This window comes from Orycteropus afer, unplaced genomic scaffold, assembly GCF_000298275.1.
Source record: "Orycteropus afer afer isolate SDZICR_OR568_19922 unplaced genomic scaffold, OryAfe1.0 scaffold00052, whole genome shotgun sequence".
Lineage (NCBI taxonomy): Eukaryota > Metazoa > Chordata > Mammalia > Tubulidentata > Orycteropodidae > Orycteropus > Orycteropus afer.
Window position 1 is genome coordinate 359,142 of NW_006921639.1, and position 22,185 is coordinate 381,326.

The 22,185-nt window shown below is 42.5% G+C and overlaps 1 non-coding gene across 1 annotated transcript; it reads left to right on the forward strand.

Annotated features, from left to right (window-relative positions):
- The first annotated feature begins 10,224 nt into the window (after positions 1-10,224).
- LOC122149832 lies at positions 10,225-10,350 on the forward strand. Its single transcript, XR_006163355.1, has one exon. It is a non-coding gene; the product is annotated as a U6atac minor spliceosomal RNA (small nuclear RNA).
- Positions 10,351-22,185: the final 11,835 nt, after the last annotated feature.

The window sequence follows — 22,185 nt, forward strand, 5'->3', positions numbered from 1 at the left end:
CTCTTTAAAGTGGAGCTCTCCCTACTCCCACAGGCACCCCTCACACTAGAGTCCTCATTTCCACTTCCACCCCTTACACTATAAGCCCTCCACCCCCACCTCCATTTTCACACTATAGTCCTCCCACTTCCTCCATCCCTCACCTCAACCTCCACACCTCATACTGTAGCTGCCTGTCCCCACCTCCACCCTTCACACTGCAGTCTCCTACCTGCACCTCCATTTCTCACACTAAGTCTTACAAGGTCAGAACACATAAAGAGGCATACAACTTTTACCAACAGCTGATTCACCTGGAGAGGCTTTCATCATCAACTTTCTTCAACCACCACCTCCATCCTAAAGGGGTCCAAGCTTGGCAGTGGGGTGGGGGACAGGGATCGGAGCTAGGATGAATTAGAGCTAATGATGGAAATACTAGTACTGGCTACCATGTTAGGATAACCAGCTTCCAGGTACTGTGCTAGACACTGCATCATCCATAGTCTGTAGCCTGCACAAAAGTGGTATTGTTATCCCTGTTCACTGAGGATAAAATTGAAGCTCACAGGTATCTTGTCATTTGCTCTGGTGTGCATGCCCATGATTAACAGGACTCGGATAGGAATATGTTCTGTTGGACCTACAGTCCCAGTGCAATAAAGCAGTTCAGCTAGCAACACAGAATCTAAACCCAATGACTTGGATCTGAATCCTGATGGTGTCACTTACTAGCTGTGTTCTGTTACCAGTGGAGAAGTCTTTTCACTGTTCCCTTTCTCTCCATCAGCTTCAATTTTAAAAATCCCCATGATAGGAAGGTCCAGGTCTGCACACACAGAGCTTAACACAAAGAGAAAATTGCTTCCACAAGTGACTGCACCAGGATATCCTTGCTCACCACATAGTGCAGGGTTCCTAGATGATGGCTTGAAAGTCCCTGCCCCTGGTGGTGAGAGAGAATGACCCAGTCCAGCTCTGGATCTCAGGGAAGGCCTGGGCAGGATGCACACTGGGAATTTTTGTGGATGGCCTTGGTCAGGTTATGAAGAAGATGCATGATATTGGATGTTGAATTGTATCTAATTCCTTTTCTTCATCCATTAGGATAACTATCTTTATCTCTCCATTCAGTTGAGATGATGACTTACATTGTTTTTTTCATGTATTGACCCAGCCCTGAATTGCTAAGATGACCCCTAATGGGTCTCGTATTGTCCTTTTTATGTGTTACTGGATACCATTTGCTAGTGTTTCATTGTGGGCTATTTAAATATTTCTTTTCCTTTTTTTCATTATTTTTTTTAATTAAACTTTTTGTTTTGAGATAAAAAACAAATATCCACATATGCCCTAATACATATCCCACAATCCACTTATACTCACCCTACACACCTCCTCACCACACACACATACATACTCACACATACCCTCACATACATCCTGAATATATCCACATGTACCACCCAGCACCCTCACATAACACACCTTACATACATCTATTCATATATACCCTCACATATGCCTTTTATATACTCCCACATCCCACACAACCAAATATACCCATACCACACACCCACACACCACATACTCAATACATTCACAAATATTTACCCACACATTATCACAAGACACATACATACATATATCCTTACACATCCTCACATACACTCCACACATCTACATATACCCATCTTACACACTCACACACCACACACACACACCACACACTCACACATACACACAGATACTCTTACCTACACCCCATACATCCACATATTCCTACTTCATGCACATTAATACCTCACAAACGGTCCCACATATACCTATCCATATATACTTATCTTACACACCTTCACACCACACCCTACAAACATACACCCAAGGACATCCTTACATATACCCAACATATATCCAACATACAAATCATCACACTACACACACATTCCTTGCATACACCCCAACAAATCCACATATACTCACTTTAAACCACATCCCTGCCACAAACATTTGTATATGCCTACCCACACACACCCTCCTTCCATAAACATCCAAATACATCCTCCCATACAGACCACATATTTCTACCCAACAATAGACCCTCACACCAGAGACATACCGACATCCTTATATATACTCCACACATCCACCTATACCCACCGCATACACCATCACACCACATATCCACACAACCCTAACCTAAACCCAACACATTCGCATATATTCACCCTACACACTCTCACTTCTGTCTCTGTCTCTGTCTCTCTCTTACACACACACACACACACACACACATACCCTTATCTCTGTCTACAGCAGTCACTTGTTAGCTCTTACCTCCTACACAGACACTGGAAGGGTCCAGAGATACAATTTCAATACAGCTCCTTTTCAAAAGCTAGAATCCAAGATGGGGCAGGAAAAGGCAGGCAGTGTGAATGTGGGGAGTAGTAATAAGAAACCACCCCATCCCCTTCCACACCCAGCTCCAACTTACTTCATTAGTGACACTTCCCAAGGCTGGGAATCCCCCTTTCACACCTATTGCTTGCTCCTTTTTGTCTGCAATCACATCCAGCTATAAGAGAGAGATATCTTGGGCTTCACAACCAGAGGATGGGAGTTCAGAGCGCTTCCAGGCAAGAGAAATAATGTCTTTCCATCATGTCAGGTGGCCAGAAATTCTATATTCTGCAGGCTAAAGCTTTGCTTCTGCCAGCAGAGCTCTATTAAGAAGGGGAAAATTATTCCATCTTCACCTCCAGTGGTGTAGGTTTTACAAAAGCATTGTTATTAGTTTCTATAGCAGATACATATTGCCAAATCCCTTGGTGTGGGTTAGAATATCATCCTTGGACTGCCCTGGAAAAGCAAATTGTATACTTTCCCCCAACCAGACTCTAGAGTGGCACCTGGGCTACCTGCTCTGAGTTACCTGTTCTTGCTTATACTCTTTTACACCCACGCAGTAAACAGTTGCCCCCATGCTCCGAGCCTTGTTAGCCTAAGAGAAAGAAGTCATTAAGTATTAATGACCAAATACTTTGAGAAAAAGGTTGGTAAGGAGGGACTGAGCTCACCCGTTCCACAGTCTCTTTAAGGGGTTTTGGTTCCAGTGTTCCATCCGTCATAGCAAAGATTACAGTGGGGACATTGGTGCCTGCAAGAGAAACATGAAACATGGAAGTGACCTCCAGAAGACTCCGGCCTGTCCCAGGCTGCCAACTCCAGAGTCTAACCCATAAAAGGGTGTAAGCTATTCTTACATCTCATTCTTTCCAGATAAAGTGGCTGAGAACATGGGATCCTAGCTCAAAGAGACTCTAGCAGTCACCAGAGTTCTGGGCAGCTCTGAGATGGGCTGTTCCAGGGAGGGGCAGAGTTCAATCAGTCATGTTAAGATTAGCCGATAGTTGATCTATTTTTCTCCCTTCTCTTCTCTTTATGAGTTTCATTGTAACTAGCCTACACTGAGCCATCACTTTCTGGATGAGGAGACTGAGTCCAGTTCAGGCTTCTGCCACCTGGCAGGCTGAGCCCACACTACCACCAAACAGTACAACTTAGCCACAAAGGGAAACTAATAGAATTTACATGCTTAAAACTTTCAGAGGAAAAGTAGCCAAACTTGCTACAGGGATCCTGTGTGCTCCAACCAAGACCAAGTCCCTGTTCCCAACAATACCTGCAGGGGTTTCTGCTTGTGTCCTTAGACCCAGGTGCTCAAATCAAAGGCATATGAGCAGCAGCCACATGTCTGACTCAAAGCTTTTCTAAACCAGGACACTAGATGAGTTATGGGCCTACACATCTTTCCTTACAAAACTTGTGCCCCAACTGTCTAGAAGGAAGTCACCTCTGGGCTATGGAGAGCTCTTTACACTGTGGCAGACATAGTCACAGGACAAATGTCAATAAACAGAAGTGGAAAAGAAAAAGATTCAGAAGCTAGGAATGCAACAGAGAGAAGAGTGCGGCAGCAAGAGGGGAAAATCAGGACTTGTGTTCTATAAACTGAATCCTGAATCTGGTCCAGGTTCCCTGGCCTTTCTCTTTTCTGTACACAGCCCACAGCAAGCCAAATGAGGAAAGCATCCTCAGGGCAAGCACTTCATTTTTATTAAAGACAAAGAATAGAGAGGTGTGTTATCTCACTTAATTCTCACAAAAATCATTCGAGGCGGGAATTTTATTATTGTCATTTTACAGAGACCATAGAGGTTAAGTAATTTCTCCCAAGGTCAGAGCTAGAACGTGGTCAGGTGGGATTTGAACCAAGACTTCTGTGATGTCCAAGCCTGGCTCTCTCCTCCACACTGAAAATAATGTGTAAGGTGACATCTTACCTCCAGCATTAGATACTTCCATCTGCTCAATTGCCTGCAACAATATGAAGAAATGTTGGGAGTGGGGCAGGGAGTTAGATGACCCAAGAACCTTATAAACCTGAATAGATTCCCAGAGCTCTAGCAATCTGTACCCGTTTAAATCCTTCTTGCATGTATGTGGCTCCTACGGGCTTGATATTACGGAGTTTGTTAAGACCATCTTCTACTTCATTTCTGAGAAAATTAAAAAAAAAAAAAAAAGAAAGAAAGAAAGGAGGAGTATGGGGAAGGGACTGAGTGTTAAAACCTCCTGAGCTGTCTGGGCCCTGCAGCACTGCCCAGACCTGAGTGGATGGGAAAGGGCCCACCCAGGTCAAGCATCCCTGCCAAGCCTTGTGGGACCCCAGGCCACTTTGCGTTTCTGGCACAGGAGGGACTGCTGTGGTATCATCTATCCTGGACTGTTGACTTCAGGGGCATTGCCTGGCTTCCTGTGAGCTCAGTCCTGTCATGGTACCCAGAGTACATAGTGGTACTCTACTGAAGGCTCTGCCTCAGACCACCTAGAGTGGAAGTAAAATGCACTCCACAGATGTGCAATTGTGACTCAAGAATGCAGTGTGATCAGATGAACTTTTGAATGTGAAATGAATCTGCTTTGTAAAATTTCACCTGAGTCATAATAAAAAGATTAAAAAAAAAAAAAAAGCTGTAGTGTGATCCATGTTGCCATGAAGCACACAAGTATCCCTAGTATGGGACATACTAAGGATGCATTTGAGAAAGGACATCCTGCCCCCTTCTCTCACTGCTGAAGACCTGTGAGTAGGGTACAATCCCCACCAGCCTCTTTTCCCTTAAGTTGATGCTAAAGGAAGTAGAAAATGTGCTTCATTTGTGTGCTAGGGCTCCTTGAGTTCATGTGCCCCTGAAACAAAATGGCTGGGAGAAAAGAGTATCAAAGGTTGAGTCACAGTCTTCAGGCTACTGTGGAGCTAAATATTGTAAGCCAAGGTTAACACAGATGGGACTGGTAGGGGCAGGCAGGGCTGGCTCTGATGGCAGGACTGGGACACATGAGGGATAGGGAATGGGGTAAAGCTAATTCAGTGTGAGCTGGCTGAGCTGGCATCTTACAGCTCTGGAGAATATGACCCCTGAAGGTAGAATTCTCACTGTGGACAGAAGGATACAGTTGTGAGGGGAGACTTAAGAGCCACAGATGCAGACAAGAGGTGAGGAGACCTTAATCCATGCCCAGCAGAAGGCAACCTAGGCCTTGCCTAGCCCAGTACAAACATCCTCACCTCCTAATCTCCATCCCAACCACCCTCTTCTGCCATATTTAGGCTGATTTCTGTTTTTTCAAAAGCACCACCACATCCTTCCCCAGCCTCTCCTTCTTACCTGGTCAGCCTGTGGCCCAGGACCCTAGTTCAGACAGTGCTCTTTGCTGAGTGGGCCCTCCCTAGTGGCCCCTCCAGTTGCCACCCCCTCCTCCCAGCTTTGAGCATGAGAAGGTCATCTGGCTCCTGTCTCCCTCAGCAACACTGACTCCCTGATTCTCTAGGCTCCCCTTGACCTCTTCTCTGTTCTCACCGCCAGGAAATTGCAGCCTTCTACTGTCTGACCTCCTCCACTCTGTTCTCCTCCAGCCACCCAGAACAAGTCTCTTCCTGGGCCTGCCCACTCTACCGGGTTATCTTAGAAAACACCACCCCTACCCACCCTAGGGCCCACCTTCTCAATAAACCTTAGAGAGCCACCAGGGTTCCCTCATCTCCCAGGTTCCATAGGCCCCTGCTGCACGCTTTATCTTCTAGGCCCTGCACCTGATCTTTGGCCTCCTCTACCCCAGGGGTACTTTTAGGAATGGCTAGCCACAGGCTGATCCCAACTCTAGTCAAGCATCTAAGATCCTAAGGGTCTGGCAATCTTAGGGCCCTGAGCTCTGACTTTAAACTGTGTTCTTCCCTGAACATCCCTTCCCCCTCTACACACACACACACACACACACCTTTCATACTCTTTCCACTTTCTAAGCTCCTAGTCCCATTCACGTCACCTTCTCTTGAGCAGAGGGACCTCAGGAGGCCCCTAGGAGCCTCCTCTCACAGCTTCTGGAGATCCAGGCACTGACATAGCTTCTCAGCTTTTCTTCATTGGAAGAGGTGTGGTTTCCTTCTTCCCACCCACCAGTTCTGTCCCAGACTGCCCAAAGAACCCTGCTTGGAGGTATATGTAAGTTATGGTAGGTATGGCGTATGATCTGAGCACCACTTGATGGGGACGCTACTGAGCAGTTTCTAGTTTTCATGGGCAGCTGTGAGAGATCATTCAGCAAGTTAAAAATAATATTTTTGCGTTTGAGAGCCTCCATGAGTCAAGGCAGACAGTGTGATCTTACTCTGCAGTGTATAGAAAGAGAAGAAATGGAAAAAAAAAAAACAAATTCCTTGATCCCATCATAGACCACTTTTCCTCAATGAAAGCAAGAACAGTGCAGTTGTAATTTTCATGTAGTCCCATAATGTGTTAAGTAAAAGATAATAAGATTGACTTGTATTTTTGAGCTAATATTATGGTAAAATTATCTAAAAGATGGATGTTAGATGTTTGGACAGGGCTGCAGTTTCAGTGCTTACCACAGGTGCTATTTTTCTGTAGATACGTCTCTGACCTTGTTTCCTCCCTGTCCTCCACATACCAGACTCTATCCCCTGGACTTCCTTTCTTCCATCTCAAGCCAACTCAGGTCTCTCCCAAACCCAAATCCAAACTATACACATGTGCAACACCAAGCCATCCCCTAGCCTTAGGGCTGATAAGCCCATTTCCCGTTCCTCCTTAGAGCTAGTCTTAGGGGAGCAGGATCCCCTAAGGCACCACTCTCATATGCAGGCTGGTTTCTGGGCTAAGGTTCTAAACAATGACTTTAGCAACACAAAACAAGGCATCCCCACCCGTCCTAAATGTCCTCAACCTCTTCTTTGTGCTTCATCCACTCTGAATTTGGCACCATTCACTTGCGTCTATATTTCCTTAGCTCTCCATTCACTCAGAAACTCCATAATCTCTCACCTCTAGGCCTTTGCCCTTGCTGTTCAGGCCACTTCCCACCCACCTAGAGTATATGTTCCTCTTGCCCAGCTTTATGTTCAGAATCCCACTCATGTCCCCCTCCCTCACTTGGATTTACCATGGGGTCAAGCTCTACTGCCCCTTTCATTCTTCCCCCATTGCTTCTGTCCTTTCCACCTTCACCCAACATCCTAGAGAAGGGCAAAATCTCAGGACAGATGGAAGGTAGGCAAAGGAGGGAGAATGAAGAAAGGATATGGTGTGGAAGTACAGGCATCTGCAGGTGCCAGAGGGGTCATTTGGCACAGTTAGAGGTCCAAGGGACCTGGGAGTTGGCATAGCCATAAAGGAAGACACTGAAGGGTCTCTGGGTACAATTCTCTCCTTTAATCTCCCTGAAGTCCAGTCTGCCAGCCAGCCTGAAGGGATAGAATAGAACTTACATGTTTGAAGTGAGATTCATGATGGTGGTGCCATAGGTGGAATAGACGATGAAGGACATCCGCAGCTTTGGGCTGGGGAGGAAGCACCACAAGTGAGGAGCCACACACAGAGACTGGGAGCATCCAAGAACAGCCAGGAGGGGTGAGGGCCATTTACCTGCTCCCCACCCCATCTTTTTACTTTGCCCCTTTTGGGATCCCATCCCAATCCAGAGAGTGCCCATAACTTTAGTGAGAGATTTCTAGGGCTTTCTTGGAAGAGAGAGTGTCAGGACTACATCTTCCTCCATTATTGTGCCCACCATACCCCCAAAGACAGTTACTTACACACACACACACACACACACACACTCCTGCATGCGTGCCAAATGCATGCACACACATCCACATGCACACAGGCAAGTGTACACACATATGTAAACACACTAACTCACCTGCATGTTCCCCCATACACTCATTTGCATGCATGAGTGTATTCAATGAAATAGAGACCTATGTATGTTCTGTGCCACTATGAGGTCCTCCCGATTCACCTAACTTCTACTGAAAAAAAATACTTTGTGTCTTTACCTCTTCTTTCATCCTCCTCTTTCTTCCTAGTAATATCTCAAAGAAATTATTCTTCTCCTTAGTAACCATTCACAACATTTTTCCCTTTCCTCTTCCTGGGCACACTTCTGGTCCTCTGCCCCTCATCACTCCTTAGCTGAATTTCCATCATAGATCCAAAGCTGAGCTCCCCATTGCTCCAGGCTCTTACTTCCAATTCATTTTACCCTCAGTTATCAGACTTTTAACTTCCTAGACCACAATTTGAACATTCTTCTTGGAATTTTGGTCAAGACCCTTGGCCTAGAATTCTGAGCCTTTGTGGCCCTGGCTCCAAGCTGATTTTTCTAGTCTCAACTCCCAGCCCTCCCTGAATTTACCCTATTCTCCAGCTCAACTAGACCACTTACTCCACTAGAAGTCACGTTAATGGTTCCTGTTACTCTGTTTTTGTCTCATCGTCCAAAATCCAGTTCACATCTCTATATCCTCTGGGAAGCCATCCTTGCTTTTTTTTTTTTTTTTTTTTTTTTTTTTTTTAAGTTTCCTGCCTTTTCCTTTAAACTTCCAAAGCAAATTCATTGTCCCTTTTTATTTTGACCTCATCACTGATCAAAGCAGGTTCTCAGTACTAAAGTGTTTGTCCTAACATCCCTTCCCAGCTCTGTTGTTGAGGACAGACTCTGTGTGCTCTCCAATATGGCCTGCCCTGCAGGCAGGGTCCAACAGGAGCTAGTGAGAACTGAGGAATCAGTGCAATCTGTTTTCCTCTCTTGCATGATACACTACCATGGGCTTTATGCTACCCCACTCCAGAGATCTTATGCCCAGCAAGTCTAAAACAGATATGCTCTGCCTGGTGGAGGGAAAGCACCCTGCAGCACAGAGAAGCCTGCAACATGGAGAAGTCATACTTTATGATCTTCTTCACTATATCCTCCACAAAGTTGAAAATGTACATCCAATCATTATCCATGCTGCCCGACCTGAAAACAAAAGAGACAGGAGTCAGGGATACCAGGTCCTCGATCAGTGATCAGAGCTTCCTTCTTTCTTAGTGTTCCCTTTAGGAAGCTCCTGCCAAGTCAACAAGCCAGGTCTGTTGAAGGGAGACACCATAGGTGATGACTTTCATCAGAGTGATTGCTAGGCATGCAGGACCATCTGCATTCATTTGCCAGTGACTGGGGGGCTTCCTGCGATGATGGATACCAAACCAAAACCAAACTCACTGTCATCGAGTTGATTCCAACTCATAGCAACCGCTGTTGGTTTTCCAATGCTCGTAGCAACCCACGTTGGGTTTCTGATGGTATAAATTTTTATGGAAATAGATTGCTCTGTCTTCCTTCCATGGAGTGGCTGGTAGGTTTGATCCACTGACCTTCTGGTTAGCAACCAGATAACTTACCCACTACACCACGAGAGCTCCTATCCTATCAGAGGGATGTTGTTGTTGTTGTTATGTGCCTTCAAGTCATACCCGACTCATAGTGACCCCTCCTTGGGTTTCCGAGGCAGTCTCACTACGGAAGTAGATTGCCCCATCTTCCTTCCGAGGAGTGGCTGGTGGGTTTGAACCGCCAGCCTTCTGGTTAGCAGTCAAGTGCTTTAGGCACTATGCTACCAGAGCTTCCAGAGGGATGTTGTTGTTGTTGTTATGTGCCCTCGAGAGGGATAGTCAGTGCTAAATCCAGAAAAGTCCAGGAAAACCAGGATAATTTGTCACCTTGGGTAGGGACTGTTTAGCCAAAGAATGGAGAAGGATGTATGGTCAGAAAAGTCCCCAAATAATTCTGATATGTGGCCAACCTCTCCTGGTCCCCTACTGCCTTTGGGAATAACCACTCCCAGAAAGGAGAGAAGGTTAGCACTCCCCTTGACAGGGATGGAAGAGGCCCTTGGGCCTTACAACAAGCATATGGTTAAGGCATTCCCACCTACTCTGTGGCATCTAACCATGTTTTTTTTGGAGCTCTGGTAACATAGTGCCTAAGTGCCATTTGACTGCTAACCAGAATGCTGGCAGTTCAAACACACTAGCCACTCCTTGGAAGGAAGATTGTGCAATCTACTTCCATAGTGATACCACCTATGAAACCCAAGGAGGGGTTGTTATGAGTCAGATCCTAGTTGATGGCAGCGAGTTGAGTCTCTGGACCCTTAAAGGTGTGTTGTTAGGTGGGGAGGAATGGCTATTCCTATCAAAAGCTCCTGAAAAGCAGAAGCCTCAGCTCAGAGAGATACCTAGGTATACCCTGTAAACTCTTCTGCTATACTCTTGCATTTTGGGGCTTCCCTCTCAGCCTGACCTGCTCCCTTAGGTTAGGGATCCATTTGGAAGCCTGATTTTGACTTGTCAACCCTTCCTCACTGTACTCCTGCTATGGATTGAATTATGGGCCCCCAAAAACATGTGTTGTAAACCCTAATCTCAGTATTTATAGATAATATATAGGTTTGGCAGATGATATTTCTACATACATATTTGTATGTACTATAAAAATTTCCATATATTTAATAGAGCAAACAGGTGACAAAGTCATGATAACTTCTTAGCCATAACCAAACACCTTAAAAGAGTGAGTTACTGGGCTTGGGGCTCAGAACTGTGGTTACAGGGACATCAAGCTCAGTTAACATAACATAGTACACAAAAACATTATTCTACATCCTACTCTTGTGAGTAGTGACTAGGATCTTAAAACTTGTGAGTGACCATCTAAAATGCAACTATCGATATCTCCTTGTCCGGAGCAAAGAAGAGTGAAGATGTTTACTTGTATTTTATTGACTGTGCAAAGGCATTCAATTATGTGGATCAAAACAAACTTTGGATAACATTGAGAAGAATGGGAATTCCAGAACATTTGATTGTACTCATGAGGAACATGTACATAGACCAGCTGTTGTCCAAACAAAACAAAGGGATACTTGATGGTTTAAAATCAGGAAGGGAGTGTGTCAGGGTTGTATCCTTTCACCATACTTATTCAATCTGTATACTGAGCAGATAATCTAAGGAACTAGACTATATGAAGAAGAATGTGGCATCAAGATTGGAGAAAGGCTCATTAACAACCTGAGATATGCAGATGATGTAACTTTGCTTGTTGAAAGGTAGGATGACTTGGAGCACTTACCGATGAAGATTAAAGGCTACAGTCTACAGTATGAATTACATACATCTCAATATAAAGAAAACAAAAATCTTCACAACTGGACCAATAAGCAGCATCATGACAGATGGAGAAAAGATTGAAATTGTCAAAGACTTCATATTACTTGGTTCTGCAATCAATGAATATGGAAGCATTCAAAAGATGTATTGCATTGGACAAATCTGTTGCAAAAGACCTCTTTCAAGTACTGAAGAGTAAGGATATCTCCTTGAAGACTAAGGCACACCTAACCAAAGCCATGTTAATTTCAATCACTTCATATGCATGTGAGAGCTGGACAATGAATAAGGAAGACCAAAGAAGTGTTGATGCTTTTGAGTTGTGGTGTTGGCAAAGAATGTTGAAAGTACTGTGGACTACTAAAAGAACTAACAAATCTGTCCTGGAGGAAGTGTAGCCAGAATGCTCCTTGGAAGGGAGAATAGCCAGACTTTGTTTCATCAACTTTGGTTATGTTGTCAGAAGGGACCATTCTGTGGAGAAGGATGCCATGCTTGGTAAAGTGGAGGGTCAACGAGAGAGGGGAAGTCCTCAACAAGATGGATTGACACAGTGGTTGCAGAAATAGGCTCAAGTATAGTAAGGATTGTGAGGCTGGCACAGGGCTGGGTAGTGACATAAGGTCATTTTTCTGTTTACTGAGTGCTGCTCTGACAGGAACATACAACAAATGTGATGACTTTAACAAACAGGAGTTTATTCTCTTACGGTTTGGAGGCTTTAAGTCCAAGTTCAAAGTGCTAGGCTCCAGGGGCTGAGTGAAAGCCCCTCAGCCTTGGGTTTGAGCTCTGCCTTCTGCTCCAGGCCCACTGAAGCTAGAGGCTTTTCTTCACTCAGACAGCTGCTGGCTGCTGAGACTCACAAGCCCAAGGTTGACAAGCAAAAAGGTACAGTCCCGATGTTACCAAACCACACAGCAGGCCATTAATTTAAGTCCATTGTAAGTTCCAAGGTTGGCAGAGCATGGCAGGCTGCTGAACGATACAGGCAGGGTCCAAGCATGCCATAAGTTAGAGACCATTCCCCAAGACTTCTCCTTATATACAGGAAGGAGACCACATCCCTAAAGCAGCTACTCAGCTGCTCACAGTAGATTCCATGATGGAGTTGATTATCAGTCTAATCATACAGAATACTATACCCAGCTGCCCATCCACTCAACCAGGCCCAACCAAGTTGACATACAACTCTAACTACCACAGTCGGTATGAGTTGGAGACAGCTCAACAGCACATAACAACAATACAACATAGGAATTTAGGAGAGATGCAGCAACACAGAGAATGTGGGGTGGAGGATGGGGAGAAAGCAGGTTAAGAAAAAAAAAAAAAACCTTTAAAATACTCTAATTCATAGTTTTAGGGAGTTAAAAGAAGATATATGGGGAAAAAATGAGGTCTGGTGGCACTGTGGTTAAAACATTGGACTGCTCACCAGGTCAGTGGCTTGCACCCACCAGCTGCTCTGTGGGAAAAAGATAAGCCAATCTGATTCCATAAAGATTTACAGCCTTGGAAACCTTATGGAGGGGAGGGGTCACTATGAGTCAGAATCTACTCAATGGCAGTGTTATTTTTTTTTTTAATTTTATATTAAGAAAATAATTTTTAAAAAGCATAGGAAATTAAGCCTGGCCCCTTCCCCAACCCAATAAGGAGACAGGGAAATAAGAACTAGGGAAAATTAAAAAATGAAATCATTATATAGTACATAGCTCAGACAAAAACAATATTTTCATAGTAATGATAGTGCAAACAATAGATATTTATTTAACTCAAAGTTATATAACAATGTTGATGAGTGGAATTGGGAGAGACAGAATTGTGTAGGAGAGTTGAGCTCTAAGAAAGCTAAATTCTCTTCCCTCATAAAAAGAATTCAAGAGATAATGAATAAGTTTTAAACAGCAGGAAATGGCAGTCAGGTACCTGCATGTTATTTGACATAGGGGCATAGTCATCAGAAGAAAAAGTTAGAAGATTTGAGGGAAGAAGGGCAAGAGTCTCACATTTTTTGTTGTATGAGTTTTAAAATAGTGTTTAAATATTTCCTTGATAAATTTGAAAATGAAACTAGAAACAAAAACTAAATAACATAGGTTGTGGATCCAGGTAGCCCTGAGTTGGAAAACCCAAGTTTGAATCTGTTTTCAGTCTCTCAGGCAGGTTATGTAACCTCTCTGTATCTCAGTTTCCTCCTCTTACAGGACTAACCATCCCACCTCCTTTGGGGATTGGTCTGTGAAAATAAATGTAGGAAGGAATAGTGAGTTCCGTGTACAACACAAGGTAGGCATGTAATGAAGATTGGGTAGATCAGCCTGAAATCAAAAGAAAAGGCTGAAGGGAGAGAGTGAGATAGCCAAGTTCACAAAGCCACAGAGAACAGAGACTTTTTAGCCTAGAATACAAAGTATTCCTGAGGAATATAGTAGTAGTTAAACAAAACAAAACAAAAACAAACAAACAACAAGATAGTGAAAAAAAATATTGCTAAGGGAATTAAAAAAAAAAAAACAAACCTCACTGCTGTAGAGCGATTTGACTCATAGTGACCCCTCCTTGGGTTTCTGAGACAGTATCTCTACAGAAGTAGATTGCCCAATCTTCCTTCCGAGGAGTGGCTAGTGGGTTTAGCAGTCAAAAGCCTTAGGCACTAGGCAATAACACAGTCTTTTTATGGTACATGAGGAATTATGGCAGGATATAAAAAAATGTTGTTACATGTAAGAAAGAGCTACCTAAAATTCAGAGTTCTCTCGTAAAAAGAGAAAACTGGTTTGGTAGAAAGCGAACCTTTGGTCGCTGGATGTGTGAGCATAGGTAGACACCCATTGTGGAGATTGGGCCTGACAATCTATAAAGTCCTCAAAATCTAACCCAAACCAGTCTCTGAACTGTGAATCACTAGACTCAGGCAAATAAGATAGAATGGCAGAAGTATATTTCAGAACAAAGCCTTCAGTTTCCCTACATCACCTTTCTGAATTTATAGAGGTCAGACCACAAAAGCCATCTGGGGCAATCACCCAGTATGGGGATAGAGTAGGCTGCTGGGGTACTAAATAGCTTAGGGAGAGGCCCCTGAAACCCCATGGGCAGCAAGATATAGCACAAGGGCATTCTGGGCAGGGCAAGTACTATGAGGGAACAGAGCCCACCTTCTACCCTGAGGGAGGCCAAGAATGCATGAGGATGAAAAGATAGCAGGTTTCAGGGCAGGACCCAAAGGCCTCATATAGCCCTGACCTTTATGAACTGGCTGTGATGCCCTCTGCCCCAGGACCTAGCACATAGCCATAGATAACTCCTTGGAGGGTTGTGAGGTGTCCCAAGGAGATACGAGCAAGAGAAATGAAGAGGTCCTATGGGAGTGAGGCCACATAGCAACTATCTGTTTTGCATGACCCTGTTTGTCCACTCACCTGAAATAGGAGAAATGCCATGAGGGACACTCAGACCTTGTCTGGATGCCCCTTCAAGTAAACACTAGAGTCTTCTACTGCCATCCCTTTCTGTGATGGCCTCAGCTGTAGAGTAGCCTTGTCAAGGTCATATCATTCCTGAGATGGCTTCCTGAAATGCTGGATGAAGCTAACATGTTGACCCAACTCCACATAGCTCTGGGAAACATTTCAGCTCCAGATCTGAGGCTGTGGGGACTGCATCAAAGCTCCATTTTCCTTCCATCCACATCCATAGGTGTTGATTCTAAGGATTCCTAATGAACATCCTGCACAATAAACTCTGTCCCAAAGTCAGCCACAGACTCCACCCACCCTTTTTCCCTGCAGAAAATGTGTCAGGGAGGACAAGAAGATCACAAACAGACAGTGTACACACTTGGCTCCATGATAGTAGAAGGAAGCACATAAGAGACAGACAGCAGAGGAAGGTGGAAACGGCATATGCTGCTTGTAAGACAAAGAAAATGTAGAGCTTGGCATAGGACAGAACTCAGCTAGAGCTACACCCTGCACTCTGAGTATGGGACAATGGGACACTAGTCACCCTGGCTGGAATTTTAAACATCAAGGCTCTGGGAGCATTTTCTCCTGCAGGACAGACTCTCTCTTCCAGACAAGGTAGGAGGTAGGCAGCAGCAGGGGAAGGATGAAAACCACATGAGGTGGCCTCTGAGATTTGAGATCTGAGATCCAAGGCCACCCAGATTGCACCTCTGCTGGAAGACTTTGCTATGTCCACAACCAAGCTGCTGGTGATTCTTCCCTCATGGGGGCTTCTCCTACTGTGTGAGTTGCCTTTTTGTACTCAGTTGTAGTTCCTTTAACTTAACCCAGCAAACCCTCAGGTGATCAAGGATGCTGAGAAACAGGGAGCACTACACAAACAACTCTGGAGGGAGGATCTGAGACAGCTCTAACTCATTAGTTAAAAGGCTTTTGTTGAAAATATTTTGAGAAGATGGTGACATGCGTAGTTCCAAGCTATCCCCATCCTCTCCAAAAGATCACTAAGGAAAACAACCAGAAATTGGTATAATCAACTTCATAAAAACTCTGGAAAGCAGATGGATGGGTGCAACACCTTAGCTAACAGTATATTGAGAAAAAGCTGGCTTTTAAATGGTGAGAAACTTTGGCTTTCTACTTGTCTGAGCCCATCACATTCCCAGCCTGTGGTAGTGGTAGACAGTACACCAAGTAAGGTGGCCAGATCTCTGGGTCTGGAGAGAGCATAGAAGACTTTACTAGTGGATTATAGAGAAGGTCTGAACTGGCTGGGGGTTCCTGCCTAAAGGACTAAAGTGGGCCCTTTTCTCTGTGTGATCTGTCTCAGAACTCACACAGGAGAAAGGGTAGAGGTGGGTAATGCTCAGAGACTGTGACCTCCTTGTTTGACCATTCTCACCTGAAGTAAACAGTATGGTTGGAGGATACATTTAATGCCTAAGGGCTGAAGGAGAAACTAAATTGAGTGTTTCTTTTGGAATCTAGGGTTTTCAGGGACACTATCCATATGGGGAAATTGAGCGGGCCATGCACATGCTTGGAGATGGATGCATGTGCACAAGATATCTGGGAGAACCCTCTGCTTTCATGCTTGGTCACTGCAAATCAGATCAAGTTTGCTGCAAGCCCAAATGGTAAAGGAGGACCCAAGCACACAGTCAATTTACAAAGACTGGTAGAGCATTTTTTCTGTTTTTGTTTTCAGTGGTTTTTTTTTTCTTTTTTTCCTTTCTTTTTGCATTTCCTTGGAGTACAAGGAAATCTTTTTCAAAACACTGGTTGGAAAAGGGCTGGGAATAGAGTCCTAGTTATCCATGCACATATGAAAAGCAATCATTGCAAAAATAGTTAGAGAAGGTCATTAAACAGATGGACTACTAATCCTCAACTTTTTTTTCTTTTTAATTCTATCCTTTGGAAAGTGGAAGGTTATTATATTACAATATTCAAATGTCTCAGTTTCAACACAAAATGACAAGGATGACAAAACAAAGTGACAGAAATTTTCCCTTTGGAACCCCAAATAACAGACAGACTAGAAGATTTTAAAATAAAAATATTAATTATACTCAAAGAACTAGAGGAAACACCAGATAATTAAATAAAAGAAAGAATGTCAGGAAAATGATAAATAAACAAAAGGAGAATTTCAATAAAGAGATAGAAATTATTGATAATATTAATGAAACTGATTAATATAACAAATGAAAATTTTAGTAGAGGTACTCACCTGTAGATAACAGCTCACAGAAGAAAGAATCAACAAACTTGAAGACAGAACAATTGAAATTGAGTCAGAAGAACAAAAAAATAAATGACAAAGGAAAAAGTGAATGGACCCTACAGGAGTTGTGGGACACCATCAGTGAAATAACAATATATTATGGGTGTGCCAGAAGGAGAAGAGAGAGAGAGAAAGGGACAGAAAGAATATTTGGAGAAAAAATATTTCCCAAATATAGCAAAGTACATGAATCTTCACGTCCAAGAAGAGGAGTGAACTTCAGTTAGGGTAAACTAAAAGAGACCCACATCAAGGTACATTATTGTGAAACTCTTGAAAAGTAAAGAATCTTGAAAGCAGCAAGACAGAAACAAACACATTACTCATACACAAGGGATTCTCAATAAGATTAAGTTCTGATTTCTTATCAGAAATAACGGAAGCCAGAGGCAATATGATGACATTTTTAAAATGCTAGGGGGAAGAAAAAGCAAATGTATAGGGATCAAGAGTTCTAAATATGGCAAAACAATCTCTCAGAAATTAAGACATTTCCAGATAAATAAAGTTGAAGTTCATTGTGACCAGACTTGTCCTACAGGAAATGCCAAAGGTAGTCTTCCATAGTGAAAAGATAAGACACTAGACAGTAGCTGGAAGTTAAATGAAGAAAAAATGTTCTCCACTATAGTTAATTGCATGTGGAAAATATGAAGACAAGTTTTATAGCAGTTTTGGTTTGTTAGTCTAGTTTATGTACATGATTTAAAATGGCAAATGCAAAAAAATAAATTATAAATTCATATTAGTAGGCATACAATATATAAAGATGTACACTATGATAACAAGCACATAAAGTGGAGGTGGAAGAGTATTAGAATAGAGTTTTTGTTTCTCATTTTAATTGAAGTGGTATCAATAAAAACTACTGTTTTTGTTATCTAGTGCTGTTATAACAGAAACATTACCAAAAAAAAAAAAAAAAAAAAAATGCAATATATGAGGAGAGGGCAATAAGAAAAAAAAAAAAGAAAAGAAAAACCTTACTGCCATCAAGTCATTTCAACTCATAGCAACCCCTCCTTGGTTTTTCGAGGTGGTATCTCTATGGAAGTAGACTGCCCAATCTTCTTTCTGAGGAGTGGCTGTTGAGTTTGAAATCCCAGCCTTCTGGTTAGCAGTCAAATGCCTTAGGCACTACTCCACTAGAGGGTGACTTTAACAGAAATTAATTTTCTCACAGTTTTGGAGTTTAGAAATCTGAATTCCAGGTAACAGCTCTAGGGCAAGGCTTTCTCATTCTGTTGGCTCTGGGAGAAGATCCTTATCTCTTTCAGCTCCTGTTTCTTGGAGATCTCGTGTGGCATGGCATCTCTCTTCCCCCATATCTGCGTGTGTATTTAATCTGTTTTTTTATGCCTCAAAAGAGATTGATTAAGCTTTTGTTTGTGGGACATTGAGTTTATGCTAGTGGTGGTGGAATGTTTTGAAAATGGGTAACAATAACAGTGATACAACATGAAAAATGTCATCAATGTCCCTGAGATGTAAATGGGAAAGTTGTTATGGTAGTGAATGTCTTGTTGTGTATATTTTCACCACAATAAAAGTAAAATAAATAAATAACCCTATACGGCAGTTCTACTCTGTCCTGTAGGTTCACTATGAATCAGAATTGCCACAATGGTAATGAGTTTGGTTTTGGATTTGAAAGGACTATTAAAATAGTCATACCTTTTCAAACTCTGGAAAAAAGGGGGGAAAAAAAGATTGATTGAAACATAACAAAGAAAATGTATTCCCAAGTGAGATTATAACCACAGGTACAACCCACTGCCATAGAGTCAATTACATCTCATAGCAACCCTATATGACAAAGCAGAATTGCCCCATAGAGTTTATTGTTGTTGTTGTTATGTAACGTCAAGTCGGACCCGCCTCACAGTGACCCCGCCTCACAGGACCCCTCCTTGGATTTCCAAAGCAGTATCACTACAGAAATAGATTGCCCAACCTTCCTTCCGAGGAGTGGCTGGTGGGTTTGAACCTCCAGCCATGGAGTTTACAAGGCTGTGTAAATCTTTGCAGAAGCAGACTGCTTCACCTTTCTTCCATATAGCCACTGATGGGTTTGAATGGCCACTTTTTGGTAAGCCTTCATCACTGCACCACCAGAGCCCTATAACCATATGCATAGGGGTTAAGATTTACAACACATATCTTTGGGTGGCACAATTTAATCCATAACAACTAGGTTGTTGTAAGTTTTAGTACATTAAATATACCCTGTGGTAAGCACAAAGAACATATTGGAAAAGAGAAGGGAACCAAAGTTATTCATCACAAAAAATTAACTAAAAGCAAAAGGAGACAGTATTAGAGGAAATGAGGGACATAAAAGGTATAAGGCACACACAAAAAAAAACAAATAACAAAATGGCAGAAGTCTTTCCTGATCAGTAATAACTTTGAATGTAAATCAATTGAACTTTCCAATTGAGGGCAGAGATTGGTGGAATGGATTAAACAATCATGACTCATGTATATACTATCTACCACTTTAGAAACAAAAGCATAAATAGTTTGAAGGTGAGAGAATGGGAAAATAGTTCCATGCAAATAGTAACTGAAAGAAACCTGGAGTTTATTAATATCAGAAAGATAAATGTTAATTAAAACAAAAGACAAAGAAGGACATAATATAATAATAAAAAAGTCAATTCACCAAAAAGATATGGCAATTATAAATAAATACATAGGATGTCAACATCAGAGTCCCAAACACTGACAGACCTGAAAGGAGAAATAGTTCTATAGCAATAGTGGAAGACATCAATACACCACTTCCAATAATGAATAGACCATCTAGGCAAGTGTTCAACAAAGAAATAGGGGTTTAAAAAGCTCTATAAATGAATTAGGAGTTCCAGAATTGTACAAATTTTTAGATACTAAACTACTAACTGAAAGATTGGCTGTTTGAAACAACCCAGAGATCACTCAGAAGAAAGCCCTGACAATCATCTTCCAAAATATCACAGCCATGAAAACTGTATGGAGGGAAGTTTTACTCTTCAATGCATGGGTTCATCATGTGTATGTTTAAATCATTTAGAGACAACTGGTTTACTGGATAAACCAACTAGATCTAACAGACATATATAGAACACTCCATCCAACATCAACAAAAGTAAAATAATAATAATAATAATATAAAAATAATAATAATAGACAATCTTCTCCAGGGAATATGGCTCATGTTCAAGATAGAACATAAACCAGTGCACAAAACTAGTCTCAATAAATCTAAAAAGATTGAAATCATACAAAGAATGTTCTGTATTCATAATGGAACTCAACTAGAAATCAATAATAGAAAGAAAACTGGAGGTATAGGATCCAAGATGGTGGACTAGGCAAATACACTAACCAAATCTTTGACAACAAAGGCTTAAGAAACCAAAGGAAATGTCTGTGGGTGACAATCCTGGAGCCCAGAGCTTCAAAGGAAAGGATAAAGAAGTAGACCAAATACATACAAAAGGAAGAGATTGAAGGAAAACGGTGAACAAGGAGTGATAAATTGCCAAGTGGGCACAGTGTGGCCATTTTGAATTATTACTAATGGTGTTCCTATGAAAGCAGGAATGAGATAACTGGTTTCACTTGCCCAGGGCTGCACCTGCAAGAACATCCATGATCAATTTACCAGAGAGGTGGGACCGTCCCCCTTACCTTGCACAACCTCTCAGTGACCACAGACACTGCCTCTCAAGCCCACTCAACCTGTGAGCAGTCAACCACCTCTCCCCACCACCAGTGATGTGCTTTTTTTTAAAAAAAAATATATATATATATTTCTTCTTAGTTTTTCCTTCTTCTCTCCTTTTCTTCCTTTCATTTTTTTTCTTTCTCTTCCATTGCCTTTTTTTTTTCTTTTTTTGAATCCTGAAAAGGGGATGTCTCCACCCCCCCACCACAACCCACCCAGTTAATAGTGCCTGGACCTACTTCTCCTTGGTTAGAGGTGTGCACTGCTGTGGAGCAAATATTGTGTTCCTGGGCAGCTGTGTTTGGTCTTTGGCACCTAGGCCAATGCTGTATTTATTTTTTTTATTTTTCCCTTGTCCTCAGTTCTTCTCTGCTTTCTCTCTTGTCTTCCTTTTTATTCTTTTCCTCTTCACCCTCTATCCCTTTATTTCTTTTTTTGATCCTGCAGAGAGGGTGCCTGCCTCTACCCATGGTCAGCAATGCCTACACCCTACTCTCCATGGATGGCAATGCACACTCCCTGGGATGAGCTCCACATTTTTACTGCAGCTGTATCTGGAGGCTACCACTTGTGTGATTTTTTTTTTTTTCATCTTTGCCTTCTCAGTTATTCCTTCTTCCCCCCTCCAACTTTGTTTCTTCCTGTTCCCTCATATTTCAAACTTTTTTTTTTTTTTTTTTTTGGCTGGGTGAATGCCTTGCCCCACACCACCTCCATGTTCAGTAGCACTGCCCCTGACACTCCGAATTTGGCAGTGCATGTTCCCACAGAATGAGTGCCAAGTTCCGCTCCAATTGTGTTTGACAGCTAGCACTTGCACCAACACTGTGCTGCATTTATTTGTTTGTTATCTTTTATTTTTCTCTGGAATGAGAGCCAGACAAGGATGCCCTTTACCACCATTCCTATTCAATGTAGTGTTAGAAGTCCTAGCCAGAGCAATAAGGGAAGAAAGGGAAATAAAAGGCATCCAAATTGGCAAAAGGAAGTAGACTATCTCTATTTGCAAATGATATGATGCTATTCATAGGAAATCCTAGAAACTTAACAAGAAAACTATTAAAACTAATGGGAGAATTTAGCCAAGTGGAGGGGTAAAAGATCACCATACAAAGATCATTCAGATTCCTCTATACTAACAGAGATTTTCTGAAA